Source organism: Lepeophtheirus salmonis, chromosome 3 (genome assembly GCF_016086655.4).
Source record: "Lepeophtheirus salmonis chromosome 3, UVic_Lsal_1.4, whole genome shotgun sequence".
NCBI lineage: Eukaryota > Metazoa > Arthropoda > Copepoda > Siphonostomatoida > Caligidae > Lepeophtheirus > Lepeophtheirus salmonis.
This window is the reverse complement of record NC_052133.2, coordinates 3498188-3505706: the sequence shown is the minus strand read 5'-3', so window position 1 is coordinate 3505706 and position 7519 is coordinate 3498188.

Here is a 7519-nt window from a genome sequence, read left to right as displayed (position 1 = left end):
TTCTGGCTATTCTTTAATAGTTTACAAGAATGCATAAATACTTCTTGGGTATATCTTGAAGCATGAAAAATCCTAAAAGATTTAATCCTAAAATTAATTAATTTTTTGCCTGCAGGAAGATTAATAAAAATGTCAATTCTGTTGGTTATTCAGTAAATAAGAAGACGCAACAAAATTTCAAAAAGACAAAACGATCAGTTTCGTCTTGGCTTGTGCTGAGGGAAAGATTACTTGAAGGCTCATATGAATTTTTTTAAATTTTTGTATCGAAAGTCTTATGAAATTACTTTGTCCTTCTAAGGATGTAGTATCCCAATGTCTGAAAGCTATGTTCCAGAGTACGTTCTAGTAGTAGTGAATAAAGAAATACACAGTTTCAATAAATTTTAATTATATTTCTTACAAATATTTAAAAAAAAAAAGTTTTCTTCTTCCCGGAATTGTCGTGAGTCTCACGCATTTATAATTGATCTCTCCGCCACACATTACATTTCTGACATATCCTCAGTCAAAACTGATTAAAATATCTGATTAAGCGCCACTAAGTTTAAAATAGAAGCCACCCATTTCCGTCATAAAGGTTTCAAAACAAACCAAAGTGCAGGTTATTCTTTAATATGAAGTAAATATGTAGTGTGTCAACTGAAAAACAATATTAAACAATAATCAAGGGAAGAAGGAAATCCTTTTTCTTTTTCTTCATATACTACTGTACATACAGTCTAATATTTCATATACATATTTGTGTCAATTATAGGCTTTGACCTCAAATTTGTAGGATGAGCTAAGATACCGAATTTTAAAGTTTTTGTTTGATTTAGAAAGACTTATATTTTTAATTTATCATCCTTTTGTAATAATAATCAATTTTGGCTCCTTTATGTAGCAATTTGCGACAATCTCAAAGGATTTATAATAATAATAAGCTTATATAAATTAAAGAATATAAATTAAATCAATACTCATTTTTTAAAAAATCCTTCTAACTTGTTTTTGTGTTGCCGAGTCAGACATTTATTTTTATTTGTATGCATTCTTCATTCATCAAAACTTTGAGAGACTGTTTAAATTTCGTTATTGTACTAATAGCGTCGCGTAGTAAGATTAAAAATCTCATGTCGAATTGATTTCTTAACTTTCAGAGACCTGAAAGTGTTATAAAACTAAGATTAAAAAAATCATATTTATAAATTGTTGAAAATGTTAAATAGAAAGATTTTTAAGCCTACAATTTGCCCACCCCTTCTGTAAATTGAATTCATCTACATAATTAAATAAGTTATAACATCTATAATAACAAAACAGAGATGATACATAACCATAAAAAATCCTATTACATCCTTTCAAATTTATTTCCATCTACAAAGATCCATGATTGGCAAATATCGTTTAATAATTGAAAAAAAAATAAATAAATAAAATAAAAATTGAAATAAGCAAAGTTTATTTGTCTATCTGTAGAGAACTCATTTTAAAAACAATCTGGTTTAACTATAGCTCAGTCTATCATATTTTTAAAAAAAGGGAGTGCATATATAAAATTAAAAATGTGATGTGACTTTAAATGAGGTTTCGTAACGAGTATGTAGAGCTACAGTTCAGTACGTTTTATCAAAAAAAAAAAATATATATGGAGAGTAAATATCTATATCATTAAAACAAATTTAATCGACGCATATAACTCACAGCAGTGCCAAATACTCTAACTAGTAGTAAATAAAGGATATGTTTTTTTTTCATTGCAGGTGTCAAAAAAGTGGTCTCTTCACTCTCACAAGGCTCATTTCACCCACTTTTTTGATAGCTCTCTGGACAGTCTGAAGTAAAATTCCTAGATCTCTTGCATGGGCCACATATAGTTGAAGGGATTGACCTGGGCTTTTTTCTTTACCTCCTCCTATTCCAATTTGGCCTTTTTGACAGAGCACTTCTTCCTATCTAACGTTTCGGACTTGATGATGACGTTGACGGGGGTGGTGAAGACGCCCAACTGTTTACAGATCTACAAATGGAAATTTGTCGATCACGTTCAAGTGTCCTTTTCTTGACTTGTACGTCAGCTAGAGAGCTCAAGTTTTTTTATGACTAATTAATTATACTTTAATATCTCGAAATAAAAATTAATTTCAAGAGCTCAACCTTAATTAATAATTGAATTAGTTGGAGTTCAGATTTCAAAGGATTACCCGGTAAATATAATACAAATGAAAACGGTTTTTTTATTAAATTAATTATTTATGAAATATATGCATATACCTAGTATATATTATATAGATTAATTTAATCTGTACGGTAAAAAAAATAACTGATTATTGTTATAGGGACATAAAATTAAATAAATTTAAATTTTTTATTTGGTAGTCCTTAAAACAATAATAAGTGAATAATTTGTGAATTACTTTTCAGAAATGATATGTAAGACTGTATAGGGCAGTGCAAAAACATAGTAGTACTTAGATCCTCTTCCCATTCAGGCGGGCAAACCATTAACAAATAAAGAATAGTAGTTTTTAACTATAGCATTTTTAGTTTGTTCAATCACAGCTCATGTTGAAGACAGATAGAAAAAATATTCAAAGGAAAACGGAGATAAAAAGTTGAGCTTTTTGAAATTCAACAAAGAGATGGTGTTTTCCTTTATTTATCAATTTGAATAAGTTGACTCTTGTAAGATTTAAAGCAGCCATAATACAAATTCAAAAAATATATTAAATTTAATTTTTATTTGAAGGTATATTAGTCAATATATATTTATTTATCTATGATAATATCTAAATAATAAATCTGCTCATAATAATTAACAGTTGGCTCTAAGAAAAATATAAAAGAAAGTTATCATATAATTTCCTACATTTTTCCTCTTCCTTTGATTACGATTGGATAAAAAGCTCGACGTAAAAGAAGGGACGAAAAAATTTATAATCAACAAGAAAATATGTTACACAATTGGATCCTAAAGTGGGGTTACTACCCCTGTGGGGTCGCCAGACACAACTGAGAGGTCTCCAGATGATTTCCAAAAAAGAAGAAATAATTTAGATTGCGACATCAAAACTTAAATAATAATGAATGAATGCAAATATTTCTTATTAGTCCTTTCTGGATCATTTCAATAAGGGTTTCCCAGAAGATAGTGCTCTTCTCAAAACTTAACAGGATACACCCCTTTTACAGGCACGTCTAATCATTGGTCGTCGTACATGGAAGATGTGCTTATCAAAGTTTAATTTTTCCGCACACTAAAAACAGATTTTGATTATAAAACCCTTGACGAATTCTGGACCCATTGCTGACCAAATCTGATTTAGATTTACTTAGACCACTTGGCTCATCTTATTGATATAAAAATACTCTTCCGTATGAACCAAAATAAATTGAGATTGTGCTTTAACTTGGAAGATGATCTTCAAGTTGATTTCTGTAAAATTAAATCTAGAATAGACCTGCTTTTCTCAATGCACAGTGCACATCCGTAAACTTAAGACCTTGATTTTGTTTATAAATCTATTTGCACATCCATTTTTGACTTTATTTATCGCAAAAAAAATAATTGATTGTATACAATGATTCCGAGTTGTACATATATCTCTGTTTTTTTTTAAACAGAGATATACGATTCGTTGTATTTCTTATGTATTTTTGAATATAAGTAGTGTTAATTTTTTTATTTTTGAACGATATAGTCAAATAATTTATGATTATGAATGAGAGGTGTAGGAATCACACACTGTCTAGCTACATATTTTAAGGGTAAAACTCAAAAATATTTGGGAACTACTGCGATACCCTTAAATAATGTGCTTCATTCAGTAATTAATTAGGTTTATGTTAATCTCTTTGTACAACATGTACATCTAACTTTAAGGTTAGCAAGAAGTGTCATTTCATACAAGAGCAGCAATACAACTTTAAACGATATAAATAATTACAATGAGACTTCTAGGCACTGGAAACCTCAACTTTCAAAAAGAAAAGGAGATATATAACAAAAACTTAGGACAGCTTTGTATGTGAAGTATTTTAATGTTCAAGAATTTAAGGCAAGTGAAGATGTATTAATAAACTGTTGAAATCAAAAATAGATAAAGTTTGTTGGTTTAAATTAGAATTAGTCAACTGATGAAAACAGTTGAAGATAAATTACAATGTAATTTGGTTTATCAAAAAAATCGAATATTTTATTTAAAAGTGTTATTTTAACAGTTGAAACTTGTTCTCTATTTGAACATATTTGAATTTGATTCAGAGCTCTTCATTCAGTTGTGGGCACCGCAATGGGAACAAAAGTGGCACCCACGTTTGCCAATATTTTCATGGGCAAAATAAATTAAATTATCAAAGAGATGGCAGCAGAGTCTTTGAACCAAAATGTGTCCAATCCTCTTCATTTTCTACGTAGATTCATAAATTATTTATTTGCAATGTGGACTGGAACAGAAGAAAAACTCAAAAATTTCATGTCACAAATAAGTTCAGCTCATCCTACAATAAAGCTACCCAGTTTTTTGACAGCACACTTTACATAAGAGATGTGAAAATCAATACGAATTGTTTCCGAATAAAAACTGATGGACTTCAGTATCTTCTCCCCTCTTCATCACATCTATCCCACGTATGTCGTAAGGAAGGACCTCTTAGAGCTCTTCTTGTCTATACCAATAATAGAAGGACTCTAATATAGTTAGTTGAAGTAAGATAACCAACTTGAGTAGACTTCTTCATTGGTGACTCCAACATTTGAACACAATGCCAATCACTAGGTCAAAGGAACTTCCGTAAGAGTTCTCTACTATGGAGGAGGCAAATGCTTCAAATCCTCCAACACAGCCCTTCCCAGATATATCGGCGTTGGTACGATCTCGCATTACAGAGATACGTCTTCCTCAGTTCGATGAAGAGGGCGTGGAAATCTGGCTGGCTAGAGTGGATTCAATCTTCAGGACATACGGGTTTGTAGAAGACGAAGAGAAGGCAAATATAATGATAGCAACGCTACCCTGACATATCCTCAGAAACTTTCTACCAGAAGATTTGAGAGGTCCTTACAACGAGATCAAAGATTCTTTTATTAAGAAAAGTAGGGCACTTCTTTCCAAGAACAGATTCGGAGTGTCCTCGACCTTCTAAAGGGCGAATCTCTTTCGCCGAGTAAGGTAATGACAAAAGTTCGCCGACTCTTCAACCCAGCATTCGTACCTTACTTGAGGGATTCCTTATGCAGGGAGATGGTGATACGATCTGTCCAGGACCCACACAGACCCATGGTCCGGGCTCAGACAAACATGAAGTCCGAAGTATTTGTGAAGCTTTGTAATAGTTTAAAGGAACCTGCTACGGCTAGGATATCATTTTTTTAATTCTCCTTACTCGACCCAGGGTGAAATATTTGAAGCGTTTATAGTGAGAAGGAAAAGAGATGTGAATTGAAAAGAAAAGAAGAGTCAAACTTCCAGTTGCTATTAATACAGGACTTACTGCACTGAGGCAAAGACAAACAAGGATCTAATTTATGCAATCCACACAAAAAACAAAATTAAGTTCATTATCGATTCAGGAGTTCAGGTATCTGTTTTACCAAAAAATTGGCACTTAAAGGTTTTTGAAAGACTAAGCTACCGTCCTTGGTCACCTTCGGAGGACAAAGAGTTGTTCCTTTGGGGATGTCATCCCTGAATATCGTCCTTGACAGGAAGAACTACTACAAGGCTACTTTTGGATTTTTTATGTAGTAGACAAGGCTACTCCAATTTTGGGAATTGATTTTTTACGACGTCAAGGATTTAAGCATTGACGTTTTGAGTAGTTCCCTCTTCAAAAGACCGGTGTGCCTTCACCTCAACAAAATCACACTTCAGGACGAGTTCATTGAGCAGTTCCCTTTCATTTTCTTTTCCTGGGAGTCTCATACACATGTTTGACACTTGGTGAAACACTCGATAGTTACTGCTGGGCCGGGCGTCTTGCTAGGGCTCGGAGAATTAGTGGATACCAATTGGCTTTTTCGAAGCAAGAAGTGGGCGAGTTCATGGAGCTTAGAGTTCTGCAGGTGTCCTCATCGTCCTTCTAATCGGCAGTGGTCATCGTACAGAAGCCAGGTGGAGGATTCCGCCTCTGGTGGGACTTCCATCGCCTGAATTGCTATCCCCTTCCCAACATGAGGGACTTTTCTCAAGGCCTTGGAGGATCCAAAGTGTTCAGTAAGCTGGATTTATGCAAGGCATACCATCAGATCCCTGTAGATGATTAAGACACTCCAAGACAGCAATCATTACTCCAGTTGGGCTCTTCGAGTATAATCGCATGACTTTTGGGCTCAAAAATGATGCACAGTTTTTCCAAAGGTTCATGGATTCCTTATTCAGAAATGTACTACGAGTTTTTGTTTATTTAGACGATATCCTTATCGCGTCTAGGTCCAAAGAAGAACATCAAGAACTAATATAAATGCTGATACCACGGGATTATCGAACAAGAGCTATAGATGCTTCGATTGAGAAAGTGAGGCTAATGGGAAGGAATGAAGCACTAAAAAAAAACCGAATCCAAATCTAATTATCACCATGTGTTTGTCATAACTTATTATCCGCAACTCAGGCAAATTTTAACCGTACTTCACCATCATGGGAGAGCATTAACGCTGGATTCAAGATTGGAAAGAATATTTCTAAAGCTAGTCATGATTGCCTATAAGCAAAAAGAACATCTCAAGGATTTACTTTGTTGTGCTAAAGTTTCCCCAGAGACTCCAAGTAAGTCAACACGTAATGTCAATGAAGTGGGTTTGAAAAAGTGCATAGAAAACGGATCTAGAACCTGTTTATATCTTCAAACAAGTTCGGTTATCAAATCATCGGGATCGGGTGTTACACAGAAACTGTATGATGTGATTACATGCAATTCTACAAATTTGGTTTATGTAATGGGTTGTACAAGATTCTCAAAGAAATATGTCAGCCAAACCAAAAGAATATTAAAAGATCGGATAAGTAATCGCATGAGATATGTTGATTAATGTTTGGAAGCCACAGGAGAACACTTCAATTTGAGAGGACATAAAAAATATAATATAAAAGTAAAGTGCTAGAACAAGTTCGCCATATAAGATCCGATGCTGATATGCTCCAGTTGCTTTTGGTTCGAAAAAAATGGTGGATTAATCAATTTCAGTCAAAAACATTCACTGGAATGAATTACACGTGCATTAAATTTACTATAAAACAGTTTCGTTCTTTTTTTAAATCACTGTTTCTAAAATATAATCTTGAATTTATGTAAGGTTACGATCCTGTAAACGGAAAATATTACGATATTTTATTATTAATATATTAATGTACTTGTTAATATTATTGTTATATTATTTTATATATTCCTAGTTCGAAATTTAAAATTTTGTAAAAACATAGAAATTTAAAATATAGTGATATTATTATTTAAGAGGTATCCAATAGAGACAAAATCGATTAATTATTACTGACCCTCTAAACATATGTATATGTATTATTGTGTTGGTTTAGTCAAG